Raw genomic sequence first — 20,725 nt, 5'->3', positions numbered from 1 at the left:
TAGAATATCAGTACTAAGACATTGAGAATACATCAAGCACATAGTAGAAAAGAGATAAAAGAATAAAACAACAAATTACCATATTCAGTGAACTTTATATGCAGCTGAATATAGAACCATCTTTAATGCTTAACCTTCCTTTGTGAAGGGATGACAGATTTCTGGGAATGTCAGTTATCTCTAAAAGAAGAAATAAACACAGTTAATTCTTTATTCTCACACTAAACAGTAAGAACACAAGATTTAAACTTACAAATAATGTAAATTGTGCTTTGTTTTAACTAGAGTTTATAACTTTCAGGAAAAGAAGTTCACAAATGGAGACTGGTGATGTCCCAATAAGCTGCAACTCCTCAGCGATGGTCATTTTGGTTTTTATTTTCCACTCAATTTTAAGGATATCCTTGGGCTTTTAAATTTTGATATTATGTTAAAATCCCATGGTGGGGATGGGGGAAAGTAGAAGTGGTGTAGGGAGACGCTGGTCAAAGGCTACAAAATGCCTGTTATAAGATGAGTAAGTTCTGGAGATCTAATGCACAGTATGATGACGAAGATTGTTATTTTATACCTAAAGTGGAAATCTTAATTGTTTTCACTACAAAAAAAAATGAAGTGATAATAATATGAAGTGATGGATTTGTTAAGTAACCTATTATGGTAAACATTTTGCACTATATACCTATATCAAATCATCTTGTTGGACATTTTAGGTTTACATACTGTTATATGTCAATGATATCTCAATGAAGCTAGAAGAAAAAAGAATGCTCTATCAACTCTTACCTGAATTTCCAACCTGCAGGCTTGCCCTACAGATTTTGGGTTTGACATTTCCCATAATCATCTGAGCCAGTCATGTGAACCAATTCCTTTAATGTAAATAATTCTCAATCTCTTTCTCTTCACTGGGGTCATTATTTTAATATTGGGTAATTTTGATCTTTGAGGACAGATCTAATAATTTTCCCACTCATTTTTAATGATGAAGTGGTATAAAGGCTATAATCCTATCTACTCTATTACAGAAATTGTATATATCTGTATATCTTTTTTTCCTATATAATTCACCTATGACCTATTCCTAGCTCCATCTATCTTACCTCAAAACTGACACAAATAAGAGATAACATCAATCTTCTAACCACTGTATTTCTCTGATTTTATCCATTAGCTTCTTCCAATGAAACCTATCTGGTTATAGACAGGCTTTCCATCATGCTGGGATGTCTCCTTTTCTGTCTTCTAAGGCTACCAAATATATTTGTCCTGTGCATATTTTAAGTACAGAAAGGACACCCAGTATGCAATTTAGGAACATGAAAACTATGCCAATTAATCTTGCTTTAAAATCTGTCCTCCCCACTTAGCAGGTGTTTGAACCATGGACAGTTAATTAACTGCTCTGTGCTTCATTTTTGTTATCTATAAAATGGGGCCAGTAACAGAGTAACTTCCTGAGTTGAAAACTAAATAAGTTAATAGATATAGAGAAGCAAACACAGGGCCTAGTACACAATAATCACTTACTGGTTTGTTTGTTTGTTTTTTCCAATTTATTTATTTTCAGAAAAACAGTATTCATTATTTTTTCACCACACCCAGTGCTCCATGCAAGCCATGCCCTCTATAATACCCATCACCTGGTACCCCAACCTCCCACCCCCCCGCCACTTCAAACTTACTGGGTTTTAATTATTATTATAACTTATTGCAGTGTTCCTCTCCCCCTTTGGGAGAACCATTGAAACTACTTTTGTAGTAATAAAGGGCCACATGTGATGACCTACTTAGTTTGCTTATGTTAAACATATACCAAGAAAACATCTACAGATGAGCTTGAGTCTCAATTAAAAAAAAAAAAAAGTTGTGGAAGACAGCAGACAGTAGAAATCCAGTATTAAATACAAACAGAAAATCATTCAACAAGATGATTCAGAAGATCCAACAAGAAACATTCTGTGTAAGCATTAAAAACAAACAAACAAAAAATACACACACATACACACCCAATATTTATAGTCTCAGAATAGAAGGAAGGAAGAGAAAGAACAGAATATGTGAGAACTGATAATACTGCTATGTCCTTGGATTGGAGGATTTAATATTAAAAGCACTTTCCAAAATAGGCTTAACAAAATTATGTCTATATAATAAATATTACTTGAATAACAACATTAAATATTAAAGAACATATTAAAATCACAAGAAATAAAATTATGTGACATTAAAATGTAGCCATATCATGGACACAGAGGAAATAGTCCTGAAAGCTTATAAAACCTACATAAGAACTTAATAAAAAGGCAACACAATTTGAAGGGTGGGAAATTGTATTTCCTGAATGGTGTGGTAAAACTGATCAGCTATGCAGAAGAATATTTTAAAGCTTTCCTCTTCAGCCAACTATAGGAAGAATTTTTAAGGTCAAAATAAAAGAGCAACAGTTGTTTGAATTGAAAAAATAATATTGACAAATGGGATTTGACTTTTAGATAGGAGGCTTCTTTTGGAAAAAATAAAACCTGAGAAAAGTGAATTAATCTGAAGGAAATAACTGAAATATTTTTTCCACATAAAAATATCAAGCTAAAAAATATGGAAAACACAGGGACACTACTACACACTTATGGAATGGTGAAAGATGTGGAAGAACTTTTCTCTTCCATACTGCCAAGGATGTATAATTAACACAGTCACTTCAGAAAACATTTTTACATTATCCACTAAGTTGGACATACAGAATCTTCAGAGCACAGTAATTCTAATGAATAACCCTAACTGAAATGTGGGCAGATGTGCACTGAGTCATTGACATGATTTTTCATGGCAATTTTTATCATGATTCTAGCTTTCAGCCACATACATGAACGTCACAAACATCATGAAATCAACCAACACAGAAGAGTACATACTTGATGATGCTATATAAAGTCCCATAATAGCTAATAAAAAAAATACAGGGTTGAAAGTCAGAATAGTGGCTGAGGATAAAAGAATTGTGCCTGGAAAGGGACCCAAGATACTTATAAGGTGCTGGCAAAGGTCTAATTCTTGAACTAGCCAATTCAAAGCATTTGTTTTCTGATATTGAGCTGCACCTTTGGTTATATTCACTCTTGTGTACAGAAGTGTGGCAGCCATGGAAGTATTCTGCTCAGATCTTTAAGGGAAAGAAAGCAACACTGTGAGAAGTATACTTAGTTGATGGCCCTTGGATTTTCCCACTGCAACATTCAGAGAGTCTACATCATGCCTGAGCTGCCAATGACTGTGCACAGTGAGGTACCATCTTAGCCCCACTGAGGATTCATCAAATGTGCGGTGTTTACTGTGGGGCTTCCCAGAAGCCCACCCAAGGCTTTCTCAGAGCTGCACTGAAGTTTGAAGCTCTCACTACATGATCATTTGTTTTCTTTTTCTCCTGTCAAAAGTCTCAGACTTACATCATGACTTGAGCTCTCCCTTTTAACTCTTTTTCTCTCTCCCTTGGACACTTCATAGGTGCTTACCCAATAAACCTCTTACATTTCTAATTCCACCCTGGAGTCTGCTTCCTGGAAAACTTTCATTAATCTACTGGAAGCAAGAATGATAAGGTAGATACTTATAAGTAGTAAGACTTTTTTATTTTTTGGCTACTGGATCACTTCCAACTTGAAAGGAAAAATCCATCTTTTGTGACATGTAGAAGCAAAGGAAGACCCTTGATAAAGATTGCCTAATTCCACAGAATTTGCTAAAATATGACCTTGGGAAAATGTCCCCAGGGACAGTGGATCTCCTTGCTAATGCAGTGATTCAGGTGTTTCAGAGGTATCAAGGGAAGAATTTGCACTGACACCTGGCAGAGGGATAATGAAATATGGAGGGTAATTAAACCATTCAAGATGAAATGTGACATTTAGTAGGCATCTTTGGTGGTGTCCAAAGAGGAGCATCTCCTGCAATGGGAGAATAAACACAACTGAGAGTCAACCACCCTGAAGAGTTGTAGAATTCCAGATGGCCTAGGGAAGACACATCTCTCATGCTAGAGCCCAGGTTAGAAAACTCTGAGACCTTGAAATATAGAATAGAGAGAGGCTCCCAGGGATTGTGGTTGCAAGGACCTCCCTGAACCCTAAGGTCCAACAGAGGTTATCTATAGTGGCAACCCTTAAATCTATATCTTCAACCCTCACACCTACTCTTCAGCCCTGTAATCAAGACTCTCCAAATTCAGCACTAATGGATAATTAACCACAATTTTTGTGTTAACTTGACCAAAATATTGATAGAATCCATTCGGCTAGATGGAGATGGTAGGTTGGGAAACGGCAGGCAAATAAAAAAAAATGTCTATTATATTATTTAAAAGTGTACTGGAGGTGTGATATAGGCAGATTTGTGCACACTGAGGAGCAATTTAAACCTTGGGTTATGGAAAGCCCAGTAGGTCCACCAACACAGCACAGGGAGAAGTCTATTCCAAAAGGTTATGACACTTGAGTTTGGTCTTAAAAACAATCATACAATTGCAATCGTCAATAAACAGAAAGATAAAAACATTAAGTCTCAAGGAAATTATAAAAAAACAAAGGTGAAAATTCCTTAAGTTTAAGGAAAAGTTGAATCATCTATCATGACAAATATTACATAAAAGTTAAGAAAGCTAAAAATGTAGTCTGAGTATACATTGGCCTACGAGAAGCCAAGTCACAAAGCAGTATAGGAGCCCTATGTCACTTGAAGTTATTCTGCTATCATGCATATAATGTCAAGTATGACTAAGAAAAGCACTAACCCTCTTTAATTTTTCTTCCCAATCAGTACTCAGTGCAGAAGTATAGTATTTATCATATCCTACTGGAGAAATATGTACCTTCCTAAAGATAAAACTGTAAACAACTTAAAAATGCTGCTCTATGAATTGGGTGCAAAGTTGTGCTCCTTGTTAGGCAAAGGTGAGAATATGGTTTAGTTTAAAAAACATGATGACATTGAGACAGCAGTTGGCCTCTGATAGTTTGGCCTCACTGCATGTGTTTTGAGTACCTTTTCTTGCTGAATTATGATATGTGATGTACATTTCTGATCAGATGAAAACAAATCACTGGGCATCCTTTATATTTATTTGTCTTCAATCAGCTGTTTTTAGCTTCAACACTTCTTTTAGTATAATCAATGCATGGTTGTTCTGAAGCTGTATTTACGTGACTAACTGATAGAAAAAGGTAGTAAAGTACAAAAAGTGTGATTATATGGCCTGTGAATTGTTTGTCACTGTATTATTCTAACATTGTCAAGGAGAGGAATGTAGTTTTCTTTCTTTCTTTCTTTTTTAATAAAATAAAACACAACCAGATGTTTGTTTCATTGAAGATCTTCCTATCCAGCCATGCTGGAAGCCAGTTTTTTGAAAGGCAAATGAACAAATACTCAGGAACATATTACAAAAATGGAAAGTTAAGTGAATTTATCTTTATTTTAAGGGCACCAAGTAAATAGTTTTTTTTTTTTTAAGAAAAACCCATAAAAGTTTGGATGCATTTATATTTTTGCTTGATATATAGTGTACTTGAAGCTGGCTTAGTTAAATCTTTGAAGAACAAGTAATCCCAGAACCATATAAAGTCTTCCAGACTATAGAGATGTAGGAACACTCCAAAAATTATTATATAAAGTTGATATTTTCTTGATACCCAAACTAGAAAAAGGACTATTCGTAATAAAGGAAAATTACAGTTCAATCAATCTTACTTTTGAAAGAAAAATTAAAGATTCTACACAAGAAAGACAATATTGACATAAAAATCCCACATAACCAATTTGGTTTTAACCTAGAACTGCAAGGATGGTTTTGTAGACACTTCTATGCCCACTTAATATCCATTCTTCTCTCCTTGCCGGCTAATATAAATGTTATTTACTCAGTAATTTCTCCTTTAAATTTACCTTCCATATCTTCCCTTGCAAGGATACCATTTGACATAGTTGTTTATGATAAAAGAGATATTATCAAATCTACCAGACCATTTGAGTGGTAACATTTTTCTCTCCCAATGAAAGGAGACAGAGAGTTTGAAAACACCCTTTCCATCTCTGCATTTCCTGAATGACGACATGATGTCTGGAGTTCTAGCAGCTACCTTGGGACAATTCAGTAAAATAACATGAGGATGAAATCCAATAAGCCAGAATGGCAGAAAGGCAATGTGAAAATATGAAGAAAGCTTGGATCCCTGAGGCATGTTTAATAAATAAATCAGACTTATCTACCAGTTATGTCTTAAGTATTTTTTTTCCTTACATAAAAATAAGTTAAGTTTCTGTTGGTTTTGTTTTCTATTGATTTGCAACTGACAGCTCTTCAAAATGGTAATTTTTTTAACATGAATAAATGTTAATGATAGATAATAGACACAATGGATAAAACTCAGATGGTCATCATCATAGGTGTAGAAAAAACATTTTAAAAAAGAACATCATTTTATAATTTAAAAAAATCAAAGTAGGAATCAAAAGAAACTTTTAAATTTGGTAAAGAATATCAGCTTGAAACTTGAACCAAATATCATAATTATAGCAAAATATTTGAGACATTCGTTTTAAAGTCATAAAGTGGATTTGAACACAATATAACACAGGCGCCAAGACTAGACTATGCCAAAATTGTAATACTAACTTATAAACATAGATGAATACTGAATTGAGTATTAACTACTTTTTCCCAGAGTTTTGGCTGAAGTCCCAAAACAGCAAGAATATTAGAGAATCATACCAATATTCAAAAGAGATAGAGAGCTAGACACTAACATGCAGGACTTGTTTAAATATAACTAATCCTTTTCAAGTCCATTAAAAAGCAATCATATTCCCTCATTCCATAGAAGAGATGGTCTAGATTATGCATGAATGTAACTATTTTTTCTTATATTCCCTATGCTCAAGGTGAAAGATTTTCTGGAGCTCCCTGCAAGGACAGGAAGTTTCCCATATTCCCAGTGTTTGTCATGGCAGGCGGTCCCACCTTGCTGCACAACTACAGGGGTTCATTCCTTCAACTTGTTCACTGCACATCCAATTCCATAAACTATAAACAAACTCTCTCTGGAATGAATGAATGTGTTCTTTGTAGGTCAAACAGATGTCATGATACACAACTGACATCACTTAATGTCATCTCACCAAGGAGAACTAGCTGTCTAAGGGAAGAGAACTAGCTCTGGAGGAAGATTTCCTGAAGGCAGGAGCTAAATGTGGGTTAGAAGACACCACCAGAGAGTTAATATTAGGGAATTTCAGGGTGTACATTCTCACAAGAGAAGTTTTGAAGAATCCATTAACAAGCCCTTGAGGAGAGAAAATATGGATGCTTGCCACACTTGGACACATTGACAATGAAAATCTGAAAATAATCCAACCTAGATGCAAAATACTCTATTCTCTAAGCACTCTATTTTTCTCTCAGTTCAAGAAGATTGAGGATATCTAAAAAGAAGAAGTAGGCAACACAACAAAGCAGACATACAGAACCCAGAGTTTTATCACTTCTTCCACAGAAGATCACTAGCCTTGAACTGAACCTTAATGGAAGAGAAAAAAGGAAGCTTGATTTAGACATAAATTTGAAGTTTTGGGTTAGATCGGACATTTAAATTCCTGGAGAATTATGATAATTATCCAAAACAAACTTGTTTTTGTAAATGAGTGTGATCCCAAAGCCAGGAGACTTGAGTCTTCATTATCCAAAAACTGAGAAAAGAGTTCGGACATAAACATAAGAGTTAATGAAGAAAAGGGAAAAATAAAGCAAAATTTTGTTTGCATTCCAGTGAGTTCAGAAATATAAAAATCTGGAAAAATTTTAAGAAATTCCAAATATTTTTAGAGACTTGAGACATTTTAACATGTTAATCTGTCGGTGTGAATAAATAATGTTAGACTCAATTTATAAACAATGAAGCCAGAATCTAATTTTCCTAAGTCATCATCATCATGAGAGATAAAACAACACATATTTGTGTGATTCCTCATTTATTTTTATGTCTTCTAAGTACTTTTGACAAGCTATCCATTCTGTCTGGTTTCTTATCTCATGTCTTCTATTTGCATTAAAGGATTATATCTACTTTGGGTTGAGACCTGGAGAATTAAGCCATCCATGGTCACCCTGAAATTCTTCCACATCTCGAGTAAATGTGGGGGGCATTTGAAGCTAGTAGTAAGCACATGTCAGGGAGCTGGCATTGTCTTTCATAGCTCATCTTTTTAACCCTGTGAGATTAGAGGTTTGAAGTCTTTCAGACCTACACTGACCAGATAGAACTACATTAATGGAATTTCCTTTTTTCCTACATGGGCTTGGCTATCCCAGAGAAAGGGGAAAAAACATCATTTATAAGAAATGTGGATTTTAGAACCATTATGATTAAATAAGCAAGTTAGGCAAAGCCTTATGATCCTCATCGATGACCCCGAGATTATAAATTTGGAAGCCATGTCTGCAGTTCTCAGAGGAAAGAAAAAAGCAAAGAGAAGGAAGAAGAAGGCAAGCAAGGAGAACGGAGATGGAGGGAGGAGAAAGAGATCAGACACTGGCATTCTGATATCCTAACTGAATGTTTATGAATGACACAACTGAGTTTGTGCTACAAAATCATATTTTTTTTTTCTGGTTTCTGTGTGTCATATGTTCAACTGAAAGGGTTTAAGAGCATACCAAGATACATGAATCAAGAGTCCATCCAACTTGATAATAGATATTTAATTCTTTATCCAATTTCTAAAATTTACCCATTTGGTTAAATATAAGGTCAGAACAAAGGGATAAATTATTTTCATTCCTGGGATTTATTTTGGATATTTTCTGAGATCTGCCCCCACCCTCAGTTATCAGTTCTATGCGAGAGGAGTGTATGGTGCTGGCTGAAATCTGCAAAGACCTCCCGAGGTGGAAGAAATGAGTATTATCCGAGGGACAAAGTAACAAAGCTTACAGTTAGATCATGACTGTGGAACAACAGAGTCTCACTCATTTACGGTGACTGTTCAAATTTATGAGCTGAGATGTTTACATGTTGATATCAGCTCTGCCCTCATTGGTGGTTATTCTAGGATATTTGTAGGCTTTCCACTTCAAAGACATGTAGATAAATAATTCCTGTCAGGACAGCTGGCATCATCCTTTAAATATCCCTTCACTGTCTTTGCCAATATATGTTTCTTCCTAACTTGTTCAATTCAGAACAACCCTATTATAGTCTTTAGTCTCTCTGTTCTACATATCTAGTGGGATTAAATAATGTGAAACACAACACAAACTCTTCCAAAAAGATTGTTCTATGTAAAACAGGTAAATCGCCATTGAGGGGCAATTAATATTCTATTTTTATTAACATTTAATATTGATTTCCAAGGAGATATGCATGCATTCCTTCATAATTAACCATATTCTCTTAATGTTAGAAATCTGGAGTTTTTGAGAGTCCTTGGTTAACCAAAAAATAAGTAATATTTATCTTAATGCAAATTTTGTTTCACTTTGGAAGAAAATAAAGATTATGACATTTTCAACAGTTCAAAAGGACAAATTGTCCACTGGAATTAACAATGCATCATTTGTCTCTTTGAATAACTTTATTTCCCATCCCTATGTAACCCTTCATATTTGGAAGTTATTCACTAAAGCTGTGTATAATGATATCATTCATCTCCTGTCTGAATCAGATTTAATTATTAGTATGACTTACATTTATTAAAGAGCATTCTACTTCCGTCACCAATTGCTGTTGCAGCTTCAGTATTGTCCTATTTAAAAAAAAAAAAAACAGACTTTAACATCCTTTTGATTATCTTCCAACAGTGGTCAAATTACTTCATACTTGGCTGTATCTAGCACTTAAAAAAACAAACTACACAACAAACTTCAAATTTGTCATCTAATGTTTTATCTGAAAATGTGTATTCCAAATATAGTAGCAGGTTGCTAGTAGATCTAAAATGCCATCTTACTTCCAAATAGAAGACATGTGACTCATCTTTGATTAATCAGATTCAGAAGTCAAGAATAGAGATATACCAGGCTAGCCTCAAGCTCATTATCATTATATTAAGTCAAGAGATTAGGTAAAAAAGAAAAAAAGGGCTTTTTGTCTGTAAAAAAAGAAGGGACAAACAAGATGTCTGATTTTCAAGTAGATAAAAAATCAAAATACTCAAGACATGGCCTTCGTTCATTTGAAGATGAAATCCAAAGTATTATATTTTCACATTTCAGCATGTATAAATATGACTGATTTAAAAACTCATTAATTTTATTTCTTCATATTTATGATCAGTTTATCTATAAAATATAAGCTATGTCTCTCTTGTGTACCAAGCACTACCTTAAGAGATTATTCTTTCCAAAATTGTGAGAGTTTACTCATGATACTTAATTAATATGGGAAGACTAGTCTCAGAGATTTTGCTATTGGTTTCTCAGTTCAAAGGAATATTTTCTCAGTCAAAAGTTTTCATGATTACTTTTCATATTTGAATATTGCTTTGTTATATCACCAGTAGAGCTTAGGGCCTAATAAATACATAACTTATTTTAGAATAGTGATCTTGTGACGTTCTATAAGGGTCTGACATTAAGTAGTTTTAATGATATTTTTAAAAAAAGAAATGTTTGTTTTTTCTAGCCTAATTTATTTGTGATATTCATATTAAAAAAATCTCCTTGGCCTCTACGGAGAAAGTTACATATTTATCAGCTGCCTTCCTTAGGGCATAAAGCAAAACACAGAACTCCTGCCATTTCCCCAATCTAAGGAAAATCTGGTCATAAGCCAAATTATACTGAAGTGCTTGCTATATTTGGATCTTAGAATGTTTGCCAAATCTGTGACTAGCTTTAACTCTGTATGTTGTTCAGCCAAATGTCAACAATTATCATTTCATTACACTGAAAACTCTGGCTCTTAGCCTCCTCTTGCTATAGAACACATCCATGCTATCTAGAAAACTCATTTTATATAATTACGTGTCAGTGGGCACGGTTACTAAAATAACTAAGTATCACCCAAACACCAAACATTTTTTGCACTCATCATGTTTTGTCTTTCAGTAGTATTAGAGATCAGTGTGAAAAATGTCCCCCTTTTAATAATGTGGCGATAAAGTAGGGAAATGTGCAAAGCTCCTAAGATGCCTGTTATCTTTTTTCTCAAACTTGGAGTTAAAACACCCATTGTTCAAGTACCATGGATAAGGTTTTAGACATACACCACAAATCCCAAAGACTTAAGTGGAGTACCCCGTGGGAGAACAAAAGACTATGTGTATCTTTGTCCAAAAAGTAATTCTATTCTTCCAGGGAGGACCAATCTCCAGTCAAACACCGGCTTGGAAATGAGAAAGATTATAAAGATAAAGCATCCTTCTTGCCAGCCAGACCAGCTGATTCAATACTTGAGATTATTGGAGTAACATGCTAAGTACAATACAACTCACAGCTTAAAATTTGGTGCAAAACATCAGTCTGTTTCTATATTTATAAATAATGAGATTTAATTTTTTTTTTTAACAAAGTGTTACTTTAACATTTTAAAGCCATAAGAACTTTCTTTACACCAGGCACTTTTCAGCCTAATTCCAAGTTTGGGACTCAAGCTGTTTATAAACCTTTCTTGAATGTCTGCAAAATTTTGATAGGGTAACCTTATGTATATTTGGATGGGGAGAGGGTGGGGATTTGTTTAGAAACATCAAAAACTAATGATGTATTGTATGGTGACTAACATAACACAATAAAGAAGAAAGAAAGAAAATATATATTCTCAATTAGCCTTCAGTGTACTGATCCATCCAAAGGCTAAAAACACCGCTTTGTTCCATTCTGTTCCGGTATCTGGCTACTTCCTGTCATTGTTCTCTTCCTTCACTGCCCAACCTTTGCAGTTAATCGTGTTCTGGGCACATACTCTGAATAGTTGAAATGAAAAGTTCCATTTTAATTGATTTGGCCCATGAGGTAATTTAATAGTGATCTTGGTAAATCCTAATACACTGTTTTTAACAGGGCAACACCCTAATAAACATACTTTCATGGAGTTTTGTTAAATAAGTCTGCAACAGTATGCTACTTGTTTCTAAAACCCTTTTCTATTTTACATTACACGGATGTGAGAAAATTGCCATTCTAACAATTATAATGAGTTCAAATGTCTAAGTCTCAGAACAAAACCAGATGTAACTCATAGGTAAGTTTTTGTTAAGGCCCCTTAAAAATGCCTTGTTCCCTTCCTTTTCCACTCCAGCTTCACCCCACAGGTTCTTTGTGGTGTAAGCAACTCGAATGTTGTTGATGTTTTGTAAGTATAAAATCCATGCAAGAAAGATGTATTAAATATCATTTGTGTGGTTACTTGAACAGATTGCTAGCAATATAGTTTTTACAATTGTTATTACTCATTTACCTCTTTATTATTACTTCTGCTCTTCTTGACCTAGAGACTGAGAAAAGAAATTAAAAATATACTGTCAAAGGATTTCTCAGAAGCCCATTTCATCCTTGATACAGTTGTCAAAATATTCTACTAAGCTTCCCATTATTATAGAGGTTTTCATAATACCTACTTTCTTAAAAAAAGAATTAAAATGTCAGTAATTTGGATCTAAATAGTTTTTATTTTTATATAATTTTAGATTTTCAGAAGAATGACTAAACCAGTACAAAGAAATCTACTAAACCCTTCACCCAGATTCCCTTAATAACATCTTACACAATCATACAGCTATTAAAACAAAGAACATAATTGTTATACACTTAGATGAATTAAACTGCAAATACATTTGAATTTCAGCAGTTTTGTCATCAATTCCCATCTCTTGTTCCTGGTTCCCATCTAGCATCCCACATTGTATTTACTCATCATGTCCCATATGTTTTCTTAATCCGTGACAGTCCCTCAGTCTCCCCTTGGCTCTCATGACTTTGACGCTTTTTACTAGTACTGGGCAGTTACTTTATAGAATGCCTGTCAATTTGCATCTGCCAGATATTTCCTCACAGTTGTCCTGAGGTTATAAATTACTGGGAAGGGTGCATTGGAGGTAATATTCCCTTCTTTCTCCATCATACCCGTGGCCCCATGATGTTGATGTTCAACATGCTCCCATCTTTTCTTGTTTGTTTCTTTGTTTTGAGTGCTTCCTTAATGTCTAGCACCACAAGATACTCCATGCTCATCATTATCCCTGAGAATCAGCCATGTCTCCAAGAAGTCCTGATTTGGTTTTTTAAAATTTTATTTAAATTCCAGTTACTTAACATACAATATAACACTAGTTTCAGGTGTACAGTTTAGTGACTCAACACTTCCAGACACCACCCGCTGCTCGTAAGTGTCCTCCTGAATCCCCATTACCTATTTCACCCACACCCCCCCCACCCACCTGTCCTCTGGGAACCATTACTTGGTTCTCTATAGTTAACAGTTTGATTTATTTTATTAAAAAAAGATATTTTCTCTAATAACTGAGTGTTAAGTATACTCAACTGCTCAGAAGTGTCACTGCTTTTAGTGGCTCTCAATGAATAGAGACAGGAAATCTGTGTATGTATATTAATACTTACATTTGCATCTCTCTTTCTCTATCATTTATCGTCTATTACCTATCATTTATCTATCATCTCTTACACACACACATACACACACTCACACAAGCACACACACAATTCATTGCAGCACCACAGGGTTCATTCTAACCTCCCTTTTTATTTTTTATAACTTCTTGAGAAACCAGGCTCTCATTATCACATAGTACTTATGTATTTTTTCAACCATAGTGTGCAAACAAAATAATTTAGGAATTTTATATCATGTGCTAGAACAAGTATATGTGTATAGTTCACATTTTTTTGACAAATGATATGCAGTCAAAATATGTGTTCCAAAGTTGCTATAAATTACTCTTTCCCATACCCTTCAGTGCAGTTATATAATTCACTCGTAATACAATTCAATTATTTGTCAAAATTTATATTCCATCTCTTTATCATGCGCTGACTATTACATTTTTACCATTTACATGCAGTAGTAATTACTCTTTATAATTTAAATATACATAATATCTATAATATATATTATGTACTATACACCATATAATATACTTTATCTTCTCCACAGTTTTATGTGAATGAAGTCATGAATCATTATGTACATAGCTTTTTAATTCTGTTTTGTTTTTAACTTAGCAAATGCACTTAAGATTCATCTGCATTTAGCCTGAATCAATAGTTTATGATTACTGTAACTATTATCTCCTTTGCCAAAGATTTTTAAGATAATTCAAATTTTCACATTGTAATAGTTTAGACTTGATATCACAGTAAAATTAAAAAAAAATCCAGTATGCTCTAAATGTTTAAATGTATGGCACTTACTTTGTTGCAAATGTATACAAAGAGAAGTTTCCTTGTTTCCATTTCATATTCTGTCTCAGTTGTTGTTAGCAGAGGGAAAGTTAATAATTAGTAGTTAAACTGACATTTAGTAACTTGTATTTAGGAAGTGTATAACTGAGTATGAGGACAATTATTTACTGAGATTTTCCTTAGTGTACAAGAACTCTACAGAAATAGAGTATCCCTGAGGCACCTGGATGGCTCAGTTGGTTAAATATCAAACTGTTGATCTTGGCTCAGGTATCAATCTCAGGGTTGTGAGTTCAAGCCCTGCATTGGGTTCCACGCTAGACATAGAGACTACTTAAAAATAAATAAATAAATAAAATGGAGGCACTTAAGTGGCTCAGCCAGTTAAGCATCCAACTCTTGATTCAGGCTCAGTTCATGATTTCAGGGTTGTGAGATTGAGCCCCACATGAGGCTCCATGCGGGATGTGGACCCTGCTTGGGACTCCAAAGGCTGGATTCAAATCCTTACTTCCAGTGCATGCCACCCATGTAATCTTGTGTCTCAACTTTCTCATCTGTAAGATGGGATGGCAATAATATCTACATCACAAAGGTTGTTTTGAATATTAAACAAGATGCAAATTTCAAAGTGCTTAGCACAGTACTTAGCACCTGGTAAGTGTGTAATGAATGTTAAAAATACATATATATCTATTTATCTCCCCCCAAAAATTCCCTCCTCTGAAATGTGTTTACCATATGACTAACCAGAACTAGCTAATAAATTCAGATGTCTACTCAAAGGGGAGGGAGAGGACCTTGCTGAATATCCTCCCCTGTCCCATGGTGACCCCTGTTACTCTAGATAGTAATTCATGAGAATGTTCTTATTTTATCTAAAATTCCAAAGAATGGGGTCATATGAGAAGTTCCTAAATATCCCAGTATTTGCGTTTATGTTTATAAATGAGTTATTATGTAGTAACGAGTATAGGTAAACAGAAATAAATAGAAGATAGAACAAGACAAATCCTTTTATATTACAAATTGGACTTACATTTGTTATTGACAATCATGTTCAATCTTTTGTGGGTTGTAATAATTCTTCCTCTGCAACATCTCTCCTATCTCTTAATGACAAGCAGTGAATGCACAAAATAAAAACCAACAACTGCCTTTTAATTAACTACTTATGAAGCATTTTCACATTCATTATCTTATTTAGTATCTTAACATACACATTCACACAGACCCACAAACATATTCACACATACAAACCTTGTAAGCTAAGAATGACTATCTTATATTACCTTTCTAAAGGCTTTCTGAATTTATTATGTTAGTGATACATACAATGTTAGATAGAGAGGTTATTATAGACTATCTAGAGGAACATTCAAGTCAGGTTGTGGCAGTCAGGGAAGGTTACCTGGAAGAAGAAATGCATAATCTAAATTTTGAAGATCACGTAGGAAATAAATAGGTAGTAAAAGAAGGCAAGGCATTTCATTTGCAAGAAACAGCTGCTGTAGGGAAGCAAGGGCAAAAATGAACTATTGGTATTTCATCAAGATCAAAAGCTTTTGCACAGCAAAGGAAAGAGTCAACAAAACCAAAAGACAACTGACAGAATGGGAGAAAATATTTGCAAATGACATATCAGATAAAGGGCTACAATCCAAAATCTATAAAGAACTTATCAAACTCAACTCCCAAAGAACAAAGAATCTAATCAAGAAATGGGCAGAAGACATGAACAGACATTTCTGCAAAGAAGGCATCCAGATGGCCAATAGACACATGAAAAAGTGCTCCACATCACTCCACATCAGGGAAATACAAATCAAAACCGCAATGAGATACCACCTCACACCAGTCAGAATGGCTAAAATTAACAAGTCAGGAAATGACAGATGCTGGTGAGGATGCGGAGAAAGGGGAACCCTCCTACACTGTTGGTGGGAATGCAAGCTGGTGCAACCACTCTGGAAAACAGCATGGAGATTCCTCAAAAAACTTAAAATAGAGCTACCCTATGACCCAGCAATTGCACTACTGGGTATTTACCCTAAAGATACAAAGTAGTGATCTGAAGGGACACATGCTCCTGAATGTTTATAGCAGCAATGTCCACAATAGCCAAACTATGGAAAGAACCTAGATGTCCATCAACAGATGAATGGATAAAGAAGATGTGGTATATATACACAATGGAATACTATGCAGCCATCAAAAGAAATGAAATCTTGCCATTTGCGACAATGTGGATGGAATGAGAGGGTATCATGCTTAGGGAAATAAGTTAATTGGAGAAAGACAACTATCATATGATCTCCCTGATATGAGGAAGTGGAGATGCAATGTGGTGGGTTTGCGGGGTAAGAAAAGAATAAATGAAAGAAGATGGGATCGGGAGGGAGACAAACCATAAAAGACTCTTAATCTCACAAAACAAACTGAGGCTGGCCGGGAGGAGGGGCATAGAGAGAGGGGCGTGAGGTTGGACACTGGGGAGGGTATGTGCTATGGTGAGTGCTGTGAAATGCATAAACCTGGCAATTCACAGACCTGTACCCCTGGGGATAAAAACACATTATATGTTTATAAAAAATTTAAAAATTAATTTAAAAAGTAAGAAACAGCTGCTGTAAAACACAAAAGCATGGTTCACATGAGAGATTTTGGAACTGTAAAGTGGTTTGTTTAACCAAAGAGAAGGATAGTCATGGAATGGTGAGAGCCTATGTTGCAAAGGTTGTAAGAAACTAGATAACAAAACTTAAAATAAATGTCAAAGCTTTAACCTTAAACTTTGGAGAGGTATGTGCAAATGTCAAGCCTTGGAATAACATAGTCATAATTTTTAGAAATATCAGTTTGAAAATAATGTAGAGGGTTGATTAGTCATGGGTTATAGGAGGAGCTAAGACCAAGCAGCCAGATAAAAGGCCACTGCAGTGCTGCAGATTTAAGCAATGAGTGTCTTCATCCAGGAACTATTTGTGAGGCTGTAATGAACTGAGGAGAACAAAGCAGCTTGACTTAGAGGTATGGCTAGGAGGTGAGGATTTAAAAATCCATGAATTTAGGAAAGCAAGAATGTCTCTGGTGTGGTCTTGTAAGTATATGGGTATCTCACATATGCAAACACTGATAAAAGAGAAAGCAAATGCAAAAATATATACAGCACATTTTATTTGGACTGTTCTGAATTTCACAAAGATATTTGGTGGGAATTTGAACATATTGGTCAAGGGCTGAGCACAGAGGTGTGAGGTGGAAATAAAAAGTTGACATTCACTAACATATGCATAAAATATGGAGCAAAACATTCGAATGAGTTTACTTAGGTAACTGTCCTAGAGGGACAGGGCACTGTAGGTGAAGGTGCATATGAGGAACAAAGAAAGGGAAGACCAGGTGGGAGCAGAAAATAAAGGCGGGGGGAGGGGATGGAAAAAGAACAAGAGAGAGTAGCAGCAGCAGCAGCAGCAGCAGCCTGGGTACCAAAGAGGAAAAGAGTTATAGGAAGAAGAAAGGGCTGAACTTTATAAGTTGCCGATAATTTCAGTCAAAAGTACGAAAGAATATTCATTGTGTTGACACTATGAAGTCACTGAACGATTTACAAAGAGCATTTATTGACCAGTGGCTGGTATCATGGACTGCATTGTGACCCAGACATTTATATGTTGAAGTTCTAATCTCCAGGACCTCAAAATCATCTCCAAAATAATCCCCAGTACTTCAAACATCAAAAAATGGTGTAATTACCATTAGAAAGGTAATTAAGGTTAAATGTGGTGTTCAGGGTGGGCCCTAATCCTATCTGACTGGTGTCCATATAAGAAGAGGATGTTTGGATCCTCAGAGAGACACTATTAAGAGTCTGCAGACAGGAAAAACCATGCAAGGACACAGGAAGAAAACAGCCCTCTAAAGCCAGGGAGAGACCTCGGAAGAAACCAAACCTGCCAAACACGATCTCAGACTTCGAGCCTCAAAACTATGAGGAAATATATTTGTGTCATTTATGCCATCGAATCTGTGGTCCTTTTTTATGGCAGTCGTAGAAACTAGTACAGCTGGGAAGAAAAGTCGTCTTACCAAATTGGAGGGAAGAAAGAGGAAACAATAAATGTGAATGTCTCTTATAAGCCTTATAGTTAAAGAGATGAACTAGGGGAGAGAAATTTGCAGTAAGGAAAAGCTTGAAGTTTAGTTGGTTTTGTTTAGTTTAAGCTAGGAGACAAACTGACATGTTCATAAACTAAGGGGAAGAAGAGGAGGAATCTTTCAGGAATAAAGAAATTATTTAGGCCAAGTCTCTAAGGAAACTCAACAAGAGGGAGATCACTCACTCATTTACTCATTTTGGAACAGCATATTAGTGAGTATTAGTGTCACGCAGATAGCACTAGGAGTCATGGTGGGGCTACAAAGATGATTATGTAAGACATAAATAATTTCCTTCAAAGAGCTTGCTTTATCAGAGTGAAAACACATCAGCAGTGTATTACAGAGAAGTATAAGGCGTACTAGGGTAGAATGCAAGTAACCATATGGAAGAAGTATCTACCTGAGCTAATTGTAGTCTGGGCATTTGCTTGGAGCATGACCTGACTCGTCAAGGACAAAAGGAATTATTTAGTAAAAGAAGGAAGGATGTGGTTAATAAGAAAATGACAAGACAGGTTGAGGAGTCTTTTCAAAAGCAGGGAGGCAAAAAATAGCATAGAATACTGTTGAGGAGATACACTCATCTTTAATTGACATTGACTGATCTCCTTATACACTAACTAGGATGTATATAGATTAGCTGAACTAATAGGTGTGTGTATGTGTGAACTTAATAACTATGCTGTAATTTTATAACATCTCAATTTGTTGCAGAGCAAAACAGCACAAACAGAGCAAAACAGCATTAGGTCCAGAGCATTTAGTTGCTGGGTTATCACAAAAGTATTCATTTCCTGTTGGTTCTGAGACACAAAACTTAGTGGCTTTAAAAATGCAAATTCATTATTTTATAGTTGTGGAGGTCAGAAGCCTGAAATGGGCTTAAAGGACTAAAGTCAATGGTAATCAGGATTGCAGTCCTTTCTGGAGGCTTTAGGAAGAAGCCATTACTTCAACTTTTCCAGTGTCTAGAGACTGCCCAAATTTCTTGGCTCATGACCCTCTTTCATCTTCAAAGCCAGCAGTGGCCTATCAAGTCTTTCACACTGCATTACACTGATAGTAGTCCTTCTGACTCCTTCCAAATTTAAAGACTTTTCTGATTACATTGAACACACCTGGATTGTGTGGGAAATCTTCCTAAAGTTGCTGAATGGCAACTTTAACTCCATCTTTACCTTAATCCTGGTGGTAAACAAAACAAAACAAAACAAAACCCAAAACAACAACAACAACAACAACAACAATAAAAAAAACCACCAACAGGGGTGCCTGGGTGGCTCAGTGGGTTAAGCCGCTGCCTTCGGCTCAGGTCATGATCTCAGGGTCCTGGAATCAAGTCCCGCATCGGGCTCTCTGCTCAGCAGGGAGCCTGCTTCCCTCTCTCTCTCTCTGCCTGCCTCTCTGTCTACTTGCGATTTCTCTCTGTCAAATAAATAAATAAAATCTTTAAAAAAAAAACAACAAACCACCAACAACAAAATACTCAAAGATTCTAAAAAATAAAATAATTTTTAAATTAAAAAAAAAAAAAAAAAGTTTCCAGAAAGTAAGGACATCTTTGGAAAGCAGCTGTTCTCACCACAATGCAACCAATGGTCCTGGAATGTGGATATTTCTGGGAGACCATTACTCTGCCCACCATAATTTACAGTCTGGTCTCCAAAGATTTGTAAGCAATCCACATGCAAAATGCATGCATTTTATTTTGCCATTCCCCCAAAACCTCAATAAATTATAAGTCAACTCAGGGTTTTAAATCTCATCTACTCCTTATCAACTCTGCTTCAGTTGACTCTTGAATGACTTGGGTTTGAACTGCATACATCCACTTAGATTTTTTTTTTCTATAAATATAGATCAGTACAATAAATGTCTTTTCTCTTCCTTATGGTTCCCTTAAGAACATTTTGTTTTTTCTAACTTACTTTATTATAAGAATAGAATTCTGGTCAATGGTAGGCCATTAGTTTTTGGAGAGTCTGAAGTTTTATATGAAGTTTCAGGTGTGTGTGTGTGTGTGTGTGTGTGTGTGTGTGTGGCAATGGCAGGGGGGAGGTTGGTACTTCTAACCCCTATGCTGTTCAAGGGTCAGTTGTATATAGAGTAAACATTACAAGGAAAAAAAAAAAGAGGAAGTATGGGACTACTTGCAGC

General features: G+C 35.4%; 1 long non-coding RNA gene across 1 annotated transcript; it reads right to left on the bottom strand.

The window, feature by feature from the left end:
- Positions 1 to 102: 102 nt before the first annotated feature.
- On the bottom strand, positions 103 to 14,461 carry LOC122910343. The gene is made up of 3 exons (XR_006385211.1): positions 14,417 to 14,461; positions 9,735 to 9,792; positions 103 to 180 (listed from the first exon to the last, which is right to left on the bottom strand). It is a non-coding gene; the product is annotated as an uncharacterized LOC122910343 (long non-coding RNA).
- Positions 14,462 to 20,725: the final 6,264 nt, after the last annotated feature.

The sequence above is a fragment of the Neovison vison genome, chromosome 6 (assembly GCF_020171115.1).
Source record: "Neovison vison isolate M4711 chromosome 6, ASM_NN_V1, whole genome shotgun sequence".
Lineage (NCBI taxonomy): Eukaryota > Metazoa > Chordata > Mammalia > Carnivora > Mustelidae > Neogale > Neogale vison.
The sequence above is the reverse complement of the archived record's forward strand: the minus strand, read 5'-3'. Positions and strand labels throughout refer to the sequence as shown.